Genomic DNA, 20,728 nt, shown 5'->3' with positions numbered 1-20,728 from the left:
AAATTCAAAAGTTTTTTTTCCATTGTAAAAAAAACTCTCAATTATTTCTTTTAATCCCATGTTTCTCTCTTTATTTTACATTGGTTTTCAATTACTTTTTTGACTTGCAAATGTAATCTATTTTTATTATATTCATTTGTATACTAGTTTTACCCTTCTTATTGTAAAGTGGTAAAGATATTTTATATAGTTTAAACAAAAAGATGTCGAAGTTTATTTCTAATTTTTATTTTGTTTTCTTTTAGTTTTTCTACTGTTGAAATATGGTTTTGATATAGTAAGTTTTCATGATTTGAATTTTACTATATTAATCATTAGCCAACAGTTTACGAAAAGTAAACGAATTCAACTCAATTAAGGTAAGAACTTCTTATTCAAATAATGTAAAATAAAAAGAGTCATTACATTATAACCTCCACTCCATAGATTTTAAGGCAGATTTTATTGATATCTTCATATTTGCAACTGAAAAGTGTTTCTTAAGAGAGTTGAAATCTATTTTATTTTAGAGCAAAGTTTGCGTAACTATAATCAGGGAAAAGAACTCGATGATCATGAAAATAGAACATAAAGTAGGCAGACATCCTGTTTAAATGGTAGGTGTGAAACAGACCAGCCATAACTTATGGTATTACGGGTCTGGACAGCTAGTATTACTTCAAGTTAAATTATAAATAATAATTTATTTACTTTATTAGATTTTCTGAATTAAAGCATTGTAGATAAATCATGTTGTGTTTGAGTGGAACCTATTAATAAATCGATTAGATTATTTTATTATTTTTATCAGTAAATCAGGCTTTTCCGCCGCTTCCCGGTTTCCTGATTTTAGTCTTGTTAATTTAAGACAATTTTTTTTAAAAAACCGGTGATAAATTTGTTTCTTGCAGTAAGAAAGTTTAAAAAAGTTATACCCCACATTTCTTAACCATTTGCGACTATACATTCGAGTTAAAATTAAAAAAAATGTTAAAATAAGACAGAAATATAAGTATTGTATAACATTTTAACAAAATATTTAGTAAACAATTACGTTATTATATACCATAAATTTTTTAACTATATTTTCGATAAAGGTTGTAAAGTGTATAATATAAATATATGATATAAGGAACTTTTTACTACTCCTTTACTTAAATAATACAAAATATGTAAATGCAAAGTTGTATTTAAATTTGTTAAGCTGACGCTGTTTACACAGTCAACCTAAACACAACGGGTTATCATTTACCATCTGAAAGGTCTTTATCCACATTACAAGCTCAAATTTAAAATGCTTATCAAGATTTTGAGTTGTTCATCATTGAGAAAAAGTTACAAAGAAATAAAAAGTTTTCGAATTTATAATTTTCAGCTTAAAGTCCATTACCGTATTTTACCTAGGAACTCTGAACTTCCAGTTCCTGTAGATTAAATGTCTTAAGTTTTCTCCGCAAGGTAATCGTTAAACTTTTCTCCCCAATTAACTTATGATTAAACTTTTCTCCCTAAAGTAATCGTTAAGTCTCCTAACATTTTTCTAAAAGCTTGGGGATTCTTTAGTTGTAAATATCAAATGTCTAATATTTACAGCTATGTTAATTTTAGTTTTTTGCAACCATTTGAAATAAAGGCCTTTCAGGTACGATATATATGAATAAAAAAAGATATTAACTTGCATTTTGATTTTGAATTTTGTAAGATTTTTATTTGTAAATTACCATCTAATCAGCTCTTAGCATTTTTGGAATAGTGTAAAGAAAGTGGTGAATATGATTTAATGTGTTTAAATTACGATTAAAAAGAAAGAATACCAAAGTGACTCGATAGTTGAAAATTACAATAAAATACACATTTGTTATACAAAATTACAACATTACTTTTCTTGAACGTTTGTGCCAATAAATTTCTAAAACTTGTTCATAGGGGTGGCCATCAAACGAAGAATTTCTTATGCCCCCTAAATCCATACGGCTTTTTGAAAAAAAAAGTTGAAAACATTTTTTTACTATAATCTAAAATTTATAGGTTTTATTAAAAAAATATTATAGTAAAATAAATATTTTTTTACTATAATATTTTTACTATAATCTAAACCATCAGTCGATGCAGCAGTAACTTCTTTGCATTTTCTTTCAATTTGAATATAGGAACTTACACAACTTAAATTTAAGCATTTATAAAAAAGGTTCAACGTTTAAGATCCTTTTTATTTCTGACTTACCAGAGCTGGAGATTAAATTTCTTCTAAAGTAGTCTATAAATTAGGAGAAATTACTAGAAGCTGCCTTATTATCAGTATATATAAATTAGTAAAAACACTTATGTAAATATTTTCTACAGTCTGTTTCCCCTTCAACAGGTTTATCAGGCTTCCTGATGATTCTTACTAATTTATTATTGCTATATTTATATATATATATATATATATATATATATATATATATATATATATATATATATATATATATATATATATATATATATATATATATGTATATATATATATATATATATATATATATATATACATATATATATATAAATATATATATATATATATATATATAAATATATATATATATATATATACATATATATATATGTATATATATGTATATATATATATATATATATATATATATATATATATATATATATATATATATATATATATATATATATATATATATATATATATATATATATATATATATATATATATACAGTGGCGAAAAAATAAATAGCACAGATTGATGTTCAATATGTAATGATATATTTTCAAGAGATCTGAGTTTTTGATATCTAAACTTTTTCAGCCAAATAAAATATTATTTTTAGAAGATAACATTACTGAGTAAAAAAAAGTACAATCGTATAAATGATTTAGAAGTACAGAATAAGGGGGCAATTTAAATAGCACACCCTGTACAAATTATCATTTCGTCCTTTTGCTACCAAAATCATGGAGGTTCTTTGTATAAATAGTTTAGAAAACTTTATTAGAGGTAAATTAATATTTAGTGGGGTATCCTTTTGAGTCAATAACTGCTTGACAACGACAGCCCATTGACGAGATCAATTTTTGGCATCGTTTAGGCGTAATGGCGTCCCAAGCAGCCTTTATTTCGATCCAAAGTTGGTCTAAATTTGTTGCAGTTGACCGGTTTATGTTTCTGTCAACTTCGTCCCACAAATTTTCTATCGGATTTTGGTCTGGTGACTGTGCGGGTCACTCCAATATATTAATCTTCTTAGCGTTAAACCACATTTTAACACTTTTGGCGGTGTGCTTGGGGTCGTTGTCTTGTTGGAATTTCCAAACCAAAGGGAGATTTTCTCGGCATATGGCAACATGACGTTTTCAAGTATTTCTTTGTACATGTGTTGATCAATTGTCCCTTGAATTCTATGCAACGGGTCTACACCACACCATGAAAAACTGCTCCAAACTATCACATTTCCACCACCATGTTTTACAATCTTAAGAGTATAGCGAGGGCTGAGTTCTTGGTTTTGGGACGACAAACATATTATTTTCCGTCGGATCCAAAGCGATTAAACTTAGACTCGTCAGTCCAAAGCACATTTTGCCAAAAACATAAATCTTTGTGTACGTGCTGTTTTGCAAACTTCAAACGGCTGACGAGATTACGTTTTGAGACCAATGGTTTTTTTGGGGCAACCCTTCCAAATCGCTTATTTTTGCGTATGCAACTTTTAACAGTGCTGAAAGACAGATCAAGTTTTAAATTTTGAGTAATTTGTGCTTTAATTTTTGGTGCGCCAACAAAAGGATTCAGCTTAGCAATACGGGCAATGGCTGCGTCTTCTCTGGGGGTTGTCTTTCGTTCGCGAGACTTGCGTTTTTTGTTGCTTAATGAACCAGTATCGTTAAATAAATTAATAGCATTGATAACTTTCTTACAAGAACAACCCAATCTTCGAGCTATTTCAGAATTGTTCAATCCTAGATCTCGAAATGCCTGTTCTTGTCCTCTAAAGACATCTGTTCCATGTTTACCTCGTCCCATAGTTGATAGATAATGAATTTTTTTTTTTTGCCAAATGAATTACAAGAATATTCTTTAAATACTGAATAGAATAATTATCTTCTGATATAATAAAAGAATTTAAGATTTTTTTAAATAAAAAGTAAATGTGTGCTATTTAAAATGACCGTCAAAAGGTTAACACGACCGCTTAAATGCTCAAAACAAGCGATTTATTAAGCTTTGTTTATTGAATAAATTTTTTTTTCTTTGATTTTTCTTTCTAATGGTACCTAATATTTATTTGGTATCTAATAAATGTTAATTTTTTTTTAAATATGTGACTTATTTGAAAAATTATAATGGAGTAGTTAATTATAATAAATACTAAACTCATGATAGAGGCTTCTTTCAATTTCTGTTTGATCCAAATATTTTTTGGTCGGGGCCTAAGAACCTCACCGAAAAAAGCTCAAACCCCGCCGCGCGATCTGGGGGGGGGGGGGGCTAAAACTTCCTATCACCCCCCTGGATACTGCTTTGGCACTGTTTTGCAAAATATATTGTTATTTTAGATGTAAATTGTTCCTCCATCTTTCTTGAAAGGATTATTAATGCCTTTTATTAGATGTTCAAATGCAAAGTCACGCAACCTCTACTCTTCTCCACATTGAAATAGAAAAAACGGACTTAAGGCGTTACTAAAAACTGGACTTTAGAGTTAAAATTGGGCTCACAAAGGGTAACCACAGCCATGTACATGTTTGAATTTTGATTATATAACTAAATGGGGGTTTAAGGTACCCTAATATAAATATATATATATATATATATATATATATATATATATATATATATATATATATATATTATATATATATATATATATATATATATATATATATATATATATATATATATATATATATATATATATATATATAAATTAGTAGAAAATCACTTAACAAAAACTTTTCTCATTTTACACTGTGTTTCATCAATATAGACTCATCAGAAATGAATGATCAAATTAATAAAACTTTTTCTTCAAAAGTCTTTCAATAAAAGTCTTTATTGATGAAACAGTGTAAAATGAGAAAAATTTTTGTTAAGTGATTTTCTACTAATTTATAATTGCTCTGTTCTTTTAAGAACATTGAGCACTTTATTTTGTAGAATACATTTTAAAATTGTTTAAATATATATATATATATATATATATATATATATATATATATATATATATATATATATATTGTGTGTGTGTGTGTGTGTGTGTGTGTGTGTGTGTGTGTGTGTGTGTGTGTGTGTGTGTGTGTGTGTGTGTGTGTGTGTGTGTGTGTGTGTGTGTGTGTGTATCAATAAAAGCATATATACATATTAATAAAAATATATATACATATTAGTAAAAATATACATATTAATTTTATCATAACTATAAAGTAAGTCTAAGACACTAAGCAATCTAAAGTTTGAGTTTACTAAGTTTACTTTGGTTAATAATTATCTTGAAAAAAAAGGAAACATTCAATATTATTGCAATTGTTTGATTATCTAAAAATATATTTACACTATACATATTACTGAAAGCAAGCATTACGAGAGAGATTTTCTTTCCTGCTAGTTTATAAAATTTTTAAATTAAATTACTTACATATTATTCTATTTCAATAATGAAGGCAAACTATTCGCTGACGATACTAAACTATTAGCAGTCATTAAATCGTAATCAGATAACATCAGTTTACAAAACGATCTCATTATTTTAAAAGAATGGACAGAGGACTGACAAATAAAATTTAACTAGAAAAAATGTAAAGTAATGCATTTTGGATATAACAGCCCAAAATATAAATATAAAATTGATGAAGTTATACTAGAGGAAGTAAAAGTTGAAAAAGATCTTGGTATTTTATCTCGAATGATTTTGATTGGAGTAATCAAATATGCGACTAATAAAGCAAATAAACAAATAGGAAGGATTAAACGTGCATTTTAATATATAGATGAAATTATTATTATCTTAGTATACAAATTATTATTTCGTCCCCATCTTGAGTATGGAGCAGTTATTTGGAACCCCCATTGGAAAGTAGAAATTATTAGACTTGAAAAAGTTCAAGATAAAGCGACCAAATTATCATGTCTCGTTAGTTATGGTCATTAAGAAAAAAATTTAAAACTAAAATTACCTTCATTAAAAAACAGAACAAGAAGGGATGATTTAATCCAAATGTTCAAATTAGTAAAACGAATTGACGAAATAAATTTGCATAACCGAATTGAATATTTTAATACTAATGGTTAAGCAAGAGGTCATAAATTAAAAATGCATAAGGAGTCAATAAAAACACAAAATAACTACAAGTCTAACCAGGGCTGTGGATTCGAAGTTGGAGTCGTAGAGTCGGAGTCGTAGAGTCGGAGTTGTGGAGTCGGAGTCGTGGAGTCGTGGAGTCGGAGTCGTGGAGTCGGAGTCGCGACATTTTTATCGGAGTCGGAGTCGCGATTTTGTTTAGCGACTCCGACTCCGATAAAAATGTCGCGACTCCGACTCTACTAGTAATAACTTCTCTCTAATAGTAATAACTTCTCGGTATTGCAGGTCCATTTACAAAATATTTAACCTTTAATGAACTTCAACTTTCATATATTTGGCAAAAAAAAAATTTTTCAATTATCGCGTAATATTTTAAAAAAAGTTCAAAGACTTTTTGAAAAGTTTTGCTTTGGAGTTGGAGTCGGAGTTGGAGTCGCAGTGTGAGTCGTACTCTGAATATTTCAACGATTGGAGTCAAAGTCGGTTCTTTTTTTTACGACTCCACACCCCTGAGTTTAACACAATCAGACAAAAAATTTCCACTAATCGAGTTGTAAATGACAAAAATGTACTGACACAAGAAATCATCGAGTAAACAAACGTAAATCAATTTAAGAACCACATTTATAAATACTTTAAATTTTAACATCAAAGCTCAGATCTTGTATATTGCTTTTAATCCTTGTTGAATTTTAAGACTGTTTGACTGAAATTCTATGTAACTTCAGTTTCAACTCTTATGATTTACAACGTCAATTTTATAACTTCTATAACTTCTATAATATTTATCGTTAGCAAATGTAAAAGGAAAAGTCAAGTTGGTTATGTAGAGTTTAGACAAGTTAGGAAATCATGATGTCATCTATTTTATTATTAAGAATGGATTTACGTATTTCATTTGTAGTTCAGTCATCATTTGCGAGATATTGACGAATACATATCTTTGAAATTAGGGTCGGCGCGATTAGGTTTCAAGTAGGAAGGGGATGTCATACGGAGTATTGCCAAATACATTTTTAACACATTGCTAACTTGCTAACTAAATTGCTACACAATGTTGGAATCAGTAAAAAAAAAAAAATTTTCTCCTTTAAAAAGAGTTGTTTACCATTTGCGAAGTCATTGTAGTTTTACGAACATCTGTCACTGTACAGTCACAGTAGTTTTGATACACCGAATGTTAAAAACACATTGACTGTAAACATCATGATTATAAGATATATTTTCTTTAAACAAAACGTCTCCATTTTGTTTTCTGCCACAAATGCGTGCAAATTTGTGAAACAGATATGGAAGCAATGATTTGTTGTTACCTAGTTTTCTATTTCCGTTTAGAATATACGCAAAATTTTGTAATGCTATATTTTAGGAGGCGCCAGTTGACCGAATTATGGAGCGCGGAAGAGGGGAGGGAGAGGGGCAGGTCGCTTGTATACATATATATGTATATGTATATATACATATATATGTATACAATGCACATATAGTATAAATGTATATATTATATATATGTATATATAGTATATAATGCCTATGTACGTGTATATAAACAATTTTAAAATGTATTCTACAAAAAAGAACAGAGCAGTAATAAATTAAATACAAATATATATATATATATATATATATATATATATATATATATATATATATATATATATATATATATATATATATATATATATATATATATATATATATATATAGGTGTGTTTATATATATATATATATATATATATATATATATATATATATTCTTAAAAAAATAGAGCAATAACAAATTAAATTTATAAATTTATATATATGTGCATATATGTGCATATATATATATATATATATATATATATATATATATATATATATATATATATATATATATATAAATATATATATATATATATACATATGTATATATATATATAAATATATATATATATATATACATATGTATATATATATAAATATATATATATATATATAAAATTGTAAATTAGATTATATAAATTTTATTATATGTAAAATTATATACCTAAAAATAATAATTAAAAATATAAAAACTATTAATTTATATATTTTTATTAGTTATTTTTATTTATATATTTGTAAAACGCGATATTCGAGTACTTACCTACCCTAAGATACAAATTACTAACTTTATTTATAGAGTGTGAGCCAGAAATAAGTGTATATTATGAAATCTTGAGGAAAGTACTCTAATTTGATGTTAAAGTTTAAAAATTACGCCAAAAACGCAAATATTCACCATCTTTTTAAAAACATTTTACACTGTTTTATTTATTAATCAATCATTTAGAAAATCTTTTTTACATTACGCAACCCGGTTTTTATTGTCACCAAAATTAAAATTTATTTAATCCACATTTATTATAACATGTTGCAGACTCTAGATAATGGGTTTATTGTCTAGTATCGGTACAATACTGGTATCAAAAGTATCCGTTATGTTTGTATCGTTTGGTACCGATAATATCATCTGGTATCGCAGCTCCTGTCTTCACGAGAATTTGTATTTTATTTTTTTAAACGATTAGTAAGTTTAAATAGTAATTTTATATAATAATTAAGATATAATTGACTCCTTTAGTAAAATAGAAATGCTCAAAGTTTGTTTGGTATCGTATGACATTATATTTAATTTCTCATCTGGTATCGTTATTTTAATTTAATTGTGCGGTATCGCTTCTGTAATTTAGTTTCTCATCTGGTATCGTATATTTAAATTAATAATAATATCGTTACTTAGTAAAGTGTAAAATTAAAAAAATCATTTTTTTGAGATTATGCGACCATTCGATACTATACGGTTCTTTTTATTATAGGTATTGTGTGATATCGAACCGATATTGATGGCATCGACATTAATATTTAAGCAATACCACAGGATACGAGTCTAGTGTGAGGTACATACATCGACTGACATATAGAGATTGACGCAATTAAATCGCAATTAAATAGAGTTATCTAAATGGAGAAAATTAATTTTACATTACGTTATTTCAAAAAAAAAAATTTCATTAACATAGTCTTAAATTTACATAGATTAGATAATTACATATTTATACATAATTTTAATAAATTTTCGATACAACACTTGTATCGAAACTACTTTTCCGAGCTGACGAAATGTACATACATCGAATGGAAAATAGAGATCAGCGCAATTAAATGTACATGGTTTGGGCCAGGGTTAGGGTCAAAGATCAATCAGAAATTAATGCGTTTTGCATTTTCAAACAGTTTTGATATAAAGTGTCAATAGAAGTTAGGCCTTTTTTAAAAATATCTTTGAAAAGAAATTTAATCACAATTGAGTAAAAAAAACGTTGGCGAATATAACCGTTTTTAGTGTAGTTTTTTATACTTTAACACCAAATTAGATTACTTTCCTCAAGATTTCAGACTTATGTTTTTTTTATGATTCTGAATTAGTATAATTAATATCACAATCAATCATAAAAACAGGGGGAAGGGTAAAATTTGAATAACGTCTTCGTGTTTTTAAAATCTAAAATTATAAAAATGAGTTTATAAAATGCCTGAACTTTCATGTTCCCAGACGTTTTTATTTTACGCTATATTCATCATTTTTATTCGGAATACAAAATATAGACGATCCAAAATAATTTACTGAAACTGAATAACTAAAACTAGCACGACTTGCTCCTGGCATTTCAATATTTTAAATATTTTTTTAAATATAATATTCATTATTGATATTTGATAAGGTACGCATGCGTATAAATATGACAATATAAGCAAAATAATATTACGCCAATATTTTGGTTGTTAACAAAATTAGCAATTACACAACAATGCTTCCATATTTTAAAATATTTTCATAATAAAATTTCAAGGTTGAACTTGCAATAATGACTTTTAGCCCCATAGAAAAAAAATCTTTGACGGCTTTGTACCATGCAAAACCTTAATATCCAGAATTCAAATATCCATATTCAAAATATTCATGTTAAATTCGATACCATTTTTTACTTGGAACCCCTAAATTTAGATTTGCTCTACTTTTTTTTCAACTTATATTCTTGTATCATTACACTTGGTGGATAATTAACAGTGGATCATTTTGTCATTGTTTTTTTTTAAAGATTTTGCTACTGATAAATTTATTTGTTAAAGAAAAATATATGGTTGGCTGTAAAACATTCAATTTGGTTTTAAAATGCATTTTTACTAAGTTTTTAATGCAATTTAATGTTTTGCTTTTATTTCTCCTTTTTGTACAGAGTTTTAGTGGTCTGGTTTTGGTTTCAAGCTGTTTTATCTTTATAAGTTGAGATAAGATTAGCATAATTCCGACTGCGATACAATAAATTAAATATTTTTAAAAATATTCGAAAATATGTGAGCAACTTAATAAGTTAATAAGTGAGTTTTTCAAACTGTTTGATAATCGATCCAAAATCACCAGCCATCTACATCTAAATTTAATTCAAAAGAATTTAAATTATTAAACTTATACAGAAATAAAAAATAAAACTTTATGATAATTTTAAAAAAAAGTACCACATGAACTATATTCAAAAAATTTTAATAAATGATAAGATAAGCCAAAAAAAAATCATCTTTGTCAAAAAATTACTATTGAATTCCAACAACCCAAAGCATTGGCATTTCTTATTTTTGTTAATATATACAAAGATTAAGAAACATTATTTTCATCTGTTTGATGTTCAAGATAATTTTTTGAATAAACTTTATATTTTTCAGGTTAAATATGTAAATTATGTAATTTTTATGCAAAATATAAAATATGTAAATTATGTTATTTTTATGTAAAATATAAAATATGTAAATTATGTAATTTTTGTTTATTACTATTATTATAATTTTTCTAAAAATACTTTTAAAACATTTTATTTGTAAAAAAATATTTGTTTAACAGTGTAGCAATAAATAAAATGTTTTTAATTTAGAATAAATCCAAAAATGCTTTTAAATATATTATAAATTTTTGTAGGCTTTATCAACGCAAAATGTAATAATTTCACCGCGAGGATTCAACGCGTAGCAATTCACGCGCACTTATCGGCGACAAGGTTATCAAGATATGAATATCGAGTGTTGCAGCTTTCTTCGTTATGAAGTAAATAGCATTTTTGTTTTGTTTGTTTTTTTTAATTCAGAAAAAAATCTATAACGGTTGTGTCATTTAAGTTTGCCTAAAAACTCAGTTAAATTATTAAAACAATAACAACAGTAACGGATCCAGGATTTTTTGGTGTTTGAGATAGCTAACTTCTAAACATGGAGCAAACTTTAAGCATTTGTATAATTATATTTATGTCAAATAATGAGGGTTTGCAAAAATCAGCGATGATTGAAGACTGGGAACGAAAAAGCGCTTAAACGAATCCCTAAAAAACGTGAGGGGCAATAAGTTGATAAAAAAAATTTTGTACTATTTGTAACTAGACTTATCAGTGGTTTTTATAAATTTAAACGCACTCATTTTTTTACATATATGTAAAAATAAAAATAAAATGAAAGTGCTACCACTATGTTTGATATATAATTTAATAGAGGAAGTGAAACTCTATTACAGAGAACCTTATTTTTTTTTACAGGATGTTTATTACTCATTCTATACCAATTAACACAAAAAAGTTAATTGATAAGCTTGATTTTATTTGATTCATAAATTTAGACGCACAATCAAAAAAATCTTATATCTTGTTAATTGATAGTTAATTAGTAGTTTTTTTCCCATTTTTCTCATTAATAGGCCTAAATTAATTGATTTTGTCAAAAAACATTATATAAATATGACTTACCTGGAATTAGTTAATCATTATTTAATAAATAAATAAAAGTTAAGTTAGTTTTGCACTAAAAAGACGCGAAAAATGAGCAAAAGACGTATCACTCAAGGTGAAAGATGGCAAATTGTTGCTCACATCAAAGAAGGAACCAAAAGTAATAGAGAAATCACCAGGTTATTGGAGTTTCTGAGAAATGCGTTCGGACAACGAAGCAAAACATTCTTCACACTAGTGGTGCCAGCGAGAAAACGAGGCCAGGTAGACCTTTGTCAACCACCAGAAAGGAAAATAGGGCCCTTTTTAGAGCTGTCAGAGCTAATCCAAGAATTAGTTACAAAGAATTGACCACAGAATTCAATACAACGCAAAATACATCTATTTCTCAAAGTACAGTCCGCCGAATACTTATCAAGTACAAGATTGGAGTCGACTCTGCTTTGAAGAAACCGCTCCTGCGTCCATACGATAAACAAAGGAGACTAAAATGGTGTCGTGAAAGAAAGTATTGGACAACAGAACAATGGAAAAACATGTGGAGTGATGAGAGTAACTTTGAGCTTATCAATCGCAAATCTAACATAACAGTCAAAAGAACGGCTCACGAAAAGTATTACGCCAGGTACATTAGACCGACTTTATCAAGTGGAGGAGGCTCGATAGGAATCTGGTCATGCTTCAATTGCAAAGGTGTTGGTATGTGCCAAACATACACCGGAAGAATCAATTCCATACGTAGAAGTACTGGAAAACAACCTAATTCCATCAATTGACCTGCTTATGCTCAATGATAAACCATGGAAACTTCATACAAGATGGCGCTACTGCACATACTGCATACTATAAAAAGAAGTGGTTCAACGATAATAATATCAAGACAATACCGTGGCCTCCATACTCACCTGATTTGAACCCGATTGAAAACATTTGGGTTTGGATTGACCGTGAATTAGTAAAGGTTCAAATTTACACACTTGGCCAGCTAAAGGACGTCTTTAAGGAGACCTGGTATAGGGTCTCAGAAGCGATGTGCAGAAGTCTTGTTGAGTCTATGCCTAAAAGAGTTCTTAGTTGTTTAAAGCAAAAGGCGGATACACAAAATATTTATTGGTTCATAAATTACGCCTCCTAATGTATCGTGCGTTTAAATTTATGAATAATTTTTTTGTCTTATTTTTTTAATACCGTGTAGTTGTACCTAATTATTACTTAGTATTTGTATTTTTTTTTGTGAATTTTTTTTAAATTTTGTATTCTGTATGTATTTATCTAATAAATAGAAAAAAACTAAACCGAAATCTTTTTTTGTTATTGTTTTATCGTTAAAAATTTAAGAATTTCTATTCTCAAATATGAGTGCGTCTAAATTTATGAAAACCACTGTATTTATCAATTCATTTTAAGTTTCATAGTATTATCTCTCAGCGTTCAAAAATTATGACCATATAACATTTGTAACCGCTTTAAATTGATGGGGGTTTAAATTTTATATGGTCATAATTTTTAGACGCTGAGAGATAATAATATGAAACCAAAAAATTGCTCTCAAACACCAAAAATCCTGGATCCGTCACTGGATAACAAACGCAGTTTCATAATTTTATTTCGTAGTAAAATCTTCTTCATTAGTGAGGTACAGATGGCTCATTAATTACTCAGTATTGGCCAATTCATCAACATTGGCTAATGCCAAAAGACCAAACCACAACTGGTGCATAGGAGCACCTTATATATGTATATTACATACCTAATTTGAATATATTATCTTTATATACATACATTAAACCCGTTTATTGGCCACAATCAGCCATCGGTACATCACTGCTCTCTGCATTTTAAAACAAGTATACTTAACAAACCCTCAAAAAAAAACCCTATGATCTAAGAACTTTTTTTTATATTTAAAGACTATAAATACTAGGAATTATATTAAGTTATATTTAGTGGTGTAACAAGAGGTAGCACAATTCCGCAAGACGGGGGGTGGGCAGAGCTTAGAGGCCTGTGCAATGATTTATATATCTTACTTATATTATTCATATTTTTTTATTTTTTAACATGAGTAAAACCCAACAACTCAGCTGAAAGATTATCCTTTGGGATGCGAAGATGTGGTCCTCAGGAATTAGTTTTTTTTTAGCAATGAAGGTACAAACATTTTTAGATATAGTTAAAACTTTAAAAAAAATTTCTTTAAAACGTTCGAAAAGATGAGAACAAACTAAAGCTCTAAAATTAAGGGGAAAATATCTAACTTTGATTTTGCATAATTCTATACCACATATTAATAAATGTAAATTATGCTTCAAAAACTTAAAAAAAAGTCGTTAAATCTAAACAAAGCGAAACAAGCGAAACAATGCGGCCCCTTTATTAAATAATCTGAAGTTCAAGTTAAAAGATTTTTGATCAAAATTAAAAGATTTAAATTAAAAGCTATTTCTATTTGCAATAAGTGGAAAATAAAACCAACTTTTAAGTTACAGAGTCAACCCAAATATAAAAGACATTTTGATGAATTAAGTGGGAATTATTTTTATGAATACTTTAAGTAATAGATTTACTGAAATGGAAAAAATTTCAAATTTTTATGATTTTAAGCAACCTCAAAACTTAATATAATTGTTGGAAGATAATCTAATTGAATCAGCTAAATTATTACAACAAAATTACCCAGACAATTGAAGAAAAACTTTCCGACCCAATTAACTAATGGAATGATTTTTGTTAAAAATTAAAACGCAGAAATAACTACAATAAAAGATTTAGCCAAAATGCTGCTAAATACAGTTTTATGAGTGTGATTTTTCAGATGTAAACACAGTAATATTGCTATTGATGACAATACCTTGACAGTTGCTAGTGCAGAAAAAACCATCAACAAATTAAAGTTAATCAAAACTTATTTAAGAAACAGCATGTCTCAGGAACGTCTCAAACATTGTGTAGTTTTAGCAAGAAAACGAAAAAGCACAAACATTAGAATTATAAAGTAATTGCGAACTTTAAGAAAAAGAAGACAATAAAATTCTTGTTCTCTACTATTCTAACCTAACGTTTTTTGATCTAGTATATTATGTGCAAGATAAATTCCGCGCAACCTATCCAAGCATATTTATCTATAATGTCGTACTTCTTTTTTTAATTTCTGCTGTTTCTTTCTTAAACTAAACCGTGTAGGCCAATAGTACATAATGGACAATAGTTTTGATTGAGGCTAAGTATGTTTTTATGACCCATACAGTTAATTTCGAAGAAATAATAATAAGTAAGAAATAAGCTCTCTTTTTGTTGAATTTTGTTGAATTCCAGGAAAATTTTAAATTGATTAAAGCATTAATCCGTCGTCAAATTTAACGTTATTTTTTAACGTTAAGCTTCTGAAGTAACCTTTTTTTTTTTAAGAATATCCTGTAAAGTTTGATATAAATTGACAGTTTAAAATACAAAATAAAATTTGCTATTTTGTGTTTCAAACAGGATTGCAAGGAAGATTTACAGTCTGCATCAAAAGTAGCTAAACAAATTTGCTGAAATGAATTCTTAGCCAATACACAATTGGGAATCAGCATTAGCTTATTTTAAAAAATATTACGAACTAGTCCAATCTTTTGTAATCGAAGAGTAGGGTTTAGATAATGTTTGGTTCAATTTTTATTTGTATTTAAAACATTTTGAAACCGTAATACATAACTGTTATATATGCATTGTTATACACAGGGGTGGCGCCAGCATTTTTTGGTCTTCGTCTTCTAACTTTCAGACATAGAGCAAACTCCATACATTTATATGTTTATACTTATGTCAAATACGGATGCTTTGCAAAAAATTGCGATGATTGGAGCCTGGGAACAAAAAAAACCCCAAAATTTTAGCCGCCTCTACCCCAAACATGAGAGCAACAAGTTGATGAAATATTTTTTGTACCATTTTCAACTAGACTTATATTTGTCAAAAAATTTTAATTTGGTTATACATATTGCATTGTTATACATGTTGCAGTGTTATACATATTGCACTGTTGTACATGTTGTACTGTTATACATGTTGTACTGTTTTAGATGCTGCATTTTTTATACGTGTTGCACTGTTTTACATGCTGCAATTTTTTACATTTTGCAGTGTTATGTACGTTGCACTGTTGTACGTGTTGCACAGTTATACATTAAATATCAGCGATTTTCAACTTTTTTTAGAAAAATCAGTTGCTTAAAGCAGAAGTACCTTTATTAGATCGTAAAACTATAATGTACAAAATTTGAAAGTTGCAAGTCTACCCATTCTTATTATAATTTAATTTTATAAAAACTCGCCTAATGTAATGTACATTCTTGCACGCCACAAACCACCTCACAACTCGCCTAAGGTAATGTACATAGTTGTACGCCACACACCACCTCGCAACTTGCCTAATATAATGTACATTTTTGCACGCCGCATACCATCTGAAGATATTGAAGATCTGTTAGGTAAATTGGGGAAGAAGATCAAATCCATTTTTTGGAAGAAATAGAACTGTTATCAAATAATTGTTGTTGAAAATGGTATGTAAAAAAAGAAAAAAAAAGAAATAATAATATAGTACCTACAATATTAATTCTTTCCTCGAGAACTAATATTGTAGTATCTACAATATTAGTTCTCAAAATTTTTTTATGGAAGCAATACCTTATGAGTAAATTCTAAGTTGTTTTTAAAATCTTTTAATTTTGTTTAAGCCAATTTTTTACAATTTGAACAATTTTTCCCCTCCCCATTCTTGCATTTATGATTAATGACTATATACTTTTGTATTTTGTACTTTGTATTTTGAGAGTATAACAATGATTACATAAACTTTTTTTAAATTGCAATTTTGCATTTGAAAACTGATACTTTTATAAATACTTCTCCATAAAATAATTAATTAAAAAAACTTCAACTAGTTTTAAGCAAGTATTCAGTTGTAAAGAAAACTTTTAGTAACGCTATTTGTTACTTGATCTTTACATTTAGATTCAAGTATGAAATACAGCATTTGAAAAGAAGTGTTTTAATAATGCAAATAATGTTGCTCCTAGTATTTTTTTTTTTTTTTTTTCACAACAATTGTTATTATATATTTCAAAAACAAATAATATTACATGTCTCTACTTTATATAAATCCACCACAAATATTTACAATATCTAAAGAGCGTTAACAATGCTGTTTTACGCATGCGCGTTTGACATTTTAATTCATGCGAGTTAAAATAATAAACTTAAAAATTCGTGGTTTATAATATAAAGTGCTGGCTATTAATGCATGCATTTAAAAAATATACGCAAATCCGTCGCACCACAGGGCTACTAGGGACTTGCTTGTCGTTGTCGTTGAAAATATATATTATTTGTTGAAAATATATATTAACATATATTAGGAAACTGGCAGAAGACTAAGAAAAGTCTTTTCATCGAGAACCTTTAAAATACAAAATAAACTATAAATTTATAGAGTAAATCTATAAAACACACAATAATTTTTTGAGGTCTACTGTTCAGTAATATTTTTGAGGTCTACTGTTCAGTAATATTTTTGAGGTCTACTGTTCAGTAATATTTTTGAGGTCTACTGTTCAGTAATATTTTTGAGGTCTACTGTTCTGTAATATTTTTGAGGTCTACTGTTCTGTAATATTTTACTATGTATAGTTGCTAACAATTTTTTATTTTTTTTTATTTTTTTAATTTATGTTTTATTTCTTTTTTATTTATTTATTTTTATAGCTTATGTTCTTTTTACATTTTATTATATTAGCTGTTCTTTTATATTTAATACATATCGATAAAATTGGTTTTGTTAATTATGAGATCTTTTAGTTTTTTCATCAGGACAATAAGATTATCCAATTTAGTAAGTTCTATATTTTGAGGTATTGTTTTGTTGTATAAATAGGGGCCACGGTATACAATTGAAAATCTCAAAAATTTTGTTTTTTTATGGGCAATGTAAAGTTTCCGGTTCCTCGTGTGATATATCTGTTGGCGTTGGTTTGAAAAAAGTTATTAGTAAAATGAGTTGGGACAAATCCGAGCTTATATTTGAGCATAAATAAAACATTTTGGTGGATGTTAATTTGATAGATATTTAAAGCAATCAAGTTTTTAGGTAAAGGATCGGCATGAGTGAATTTATTTTTATTATAAATCAACCTTGATGCGTGTTTTTGGTGTGTATATAGAGAACTTAATTTAGATTTATTTGTACTTCCCCAGGCAATATTAGCATATGTTAGATAACTTTATATATAAGAAAAGTAGAGAATTTTCAGAATCTCCTGGGAAAGTATAGTTTTGACTTTGTAAAGTATGCCGATACTTTTTGATATTTTTGTATTTAATGTTTTTAAATGGGCTTTCCAAGAAATCGTTTCGTCAATAATTATCCCAAGAAATTTAATAGTTCAGTTCTTTCGATGTTTATGTTATCAATTTTTAGTAATGGTAGCATGCTTGGTATTTTGTTTTTTTGCTGGTTGGAATGAAACAAAATGTATTTTGTTTTTTCTTGATTTAAAGATAATTTATTTACTTTAAACCAAATGTTTAGACTCTCATGGTCATCGTTCGCAGATTCGAAGAGATTTTCAATTGATGCTGATGAATAAAATAATTTGTCAGCAAACATTGTCGCATCGAATTTTTTTAGTGATTGTGAAAGATCGTTAATATAAATTAAAAACAAAAGAGAACCAAGAATGGAACCTTGGGGAACTTTTTTTGGGAAAATTAGAATATTTATTATCGTTCGAAATAACACATTGTTGTCTGTTGCACAGATAACTTTTAAACCAATCTAGGCTAGTATTTTTTATTCCGTATTTTTCTTTTTTTTTTTTAGCAAAATATCATGATTAATTGTGTCAAATGCTTTGGATAGGTCTATAAAAGTTCCTAAGACAAATTGCTTTTTATTAAAAGAATCACTTATGTTATTAACTAAATCTAAAATTGCATGTTCTGTTGAGTGCTGTGCTTGAAAGCCGAATTGTTTTTTATTTAAGAATTTGTTTTGAATTAGGTATTCATATAATCTATTGTAGATTATTCGTTCAAGTATTTTAGAAAAGGTTGGAAGTATTGAGATTGGTCTGTAATTGTTTATTAGAAATGTTTCACCGGTTTTAAAAATAGGTACAATTTTAGCTACTTTTAATTTATCTGGTACAGTTCCAGTTATAACTGATGATTTAAATATTTCGAAAATAGGTTTGCGTATCTCCGAAAAGACATTGACGACGATATTACTGCAAATGTCATCTTTACCCGGAGACTTGTTTGTTTTAAGAGAGTTTATTGCATTTTCGAGTTCATCAATTTTTAGTTCTTTAAGTATTAATTCGTTGTTGACACTAGTTAGATAAGTTTCAAATGAGTTGTTTGGACAACTGACTTTTGAAGCTAGATTTGGGCATATGTTGACAAAAAAAACTATTAAATTTTTCTGAAATTGCATTATTATTGTCATACTCTTTATTATCTATGACAATTTGACCAGGTAAACTATTTATTTTGAAGGTTTTTATCCCAATTATTTCTTTCATGGTATCTCAAGTTTTCTTAATATCACCATTTGTGTTTTTTATTTTATTTGAGTAATTGTTTTTCTTTGAAATTTTTAAAATTTTTTCAAACAAGTTTTTAAACTGTTTGCAAAAATTTAGGTTTGTCTCATTTCTATTTTTTAAGTATTTAATATTAAGTTTTTGTTTGTTTTTTTGAGGATTTTTAAATACCTTTGGTGATCCATAGACATTTTTAGTGTTTTTCTTTTATTAATTTTACTTTAATTGGGAAGTGCATATTATAGCTTTTTAGGAAAATTTTTTCAAAGTTATTATAAGCAGAATTAGTGTGCCCAAGATTGCATTCATGGTATACCTTATCCCACTCTTCTGCCGACAGTAAGTCTTTAAATTGTTGAATAGCAAATTTGTTGATTTTTTAATTATAAGTTTTAATTTTACAACTATTATTAGATTTTATATCTCGTGTCAATGAGAAGAAAATAGGAAAATGATCAGATATATTTGTCTTTATTATTCCTGCCTTTAGAGAAGTATCAAAGAATGAATTAGGTAATATATTGTCTATTGCAGTGATTGAAATTGGAGTTACTCGAGTTGGTTTGTTAATAATTGGGAAGATGTAATGTTGAAGCATTTCATCAAAAAAAAGTTTAGTATTGGCATGTTTATCATATTGTAAACAATCTATGTTTATGTCTCCAATACAGAATTTTTTTTTTTGCTCATTGCTGTTTTTTATAAAAAGTTGTTTTAAATGATTGGAAATTTTAAATAAATCACCTTCAGGTGGCCGGTAACATGTGGAGACCAGTATGTTTTTAGATTTGTTGCCAGTTATTTCAATTGTAAAAACCTAAATATCGGCATCTGAGATCGAAAGGTCATCTCTTATTTTGGTAACTTGATCATTCCTAATATAAGTTATAATTCCACCTCCCCTTTTGTTAGTTTTTCTTTCAGATGATAATAATTTGTAGTTAGGAATTTCTAAAATTTATTCTGCATGATTCGTCAGAACACCACGTTTCTGTTAGGCATATCATACTGAATAAATAATCGCATTCGATAAGCAAATGTTTTAGCTTATCCATGTTG

The 20,728-nt window shown here is 27.5% G+C and overlaps 1 protein-coding gene across 1 annotated transcript in view; it reads left to right on the top strand.

Annotated features, from left to right (window-relative positions):
* The first annotated feature begins 10,907 nt into the window (after positions 1–10,907).
* The window catches only part of LOC101235774 (serine/threonine-protein phosphatase 6 regulatory ankyrin repeat subunit A), an 82,335-nt gene continuing 72,514 nt past the window's right edge, over positions 10,908–20,728 (top strand). The window contains exons 1-2 of the mRNA XM_065810294.1: positions 10,908–11,037; positions 11,288–11,413. The gene's annotated coding sequence lies outside the window, so the exon portion shown is untranslated. The remainder of the gene's footprint in view (positions 11,038–11,287; positions 11,414–20,728) is intronic.

Source organism: Hydra vulgaris, chromosome 11 (genome assembly GCF_038396675.1).
Source record: "Hydra vulgaris chromosome 11, alternate assembly HydraT2T_AEP".
NCBI classification, from domain to species: domain Eukaryota; kingdom Metazoa; phylum Cnidaria; class Hydrozoa; order Anthoathecata; family Hydridae; genus Hydra; species Hydra vulgaris.
This window is presented reverse-complemented; position numbering and strand designations above follow the sequence as displayed.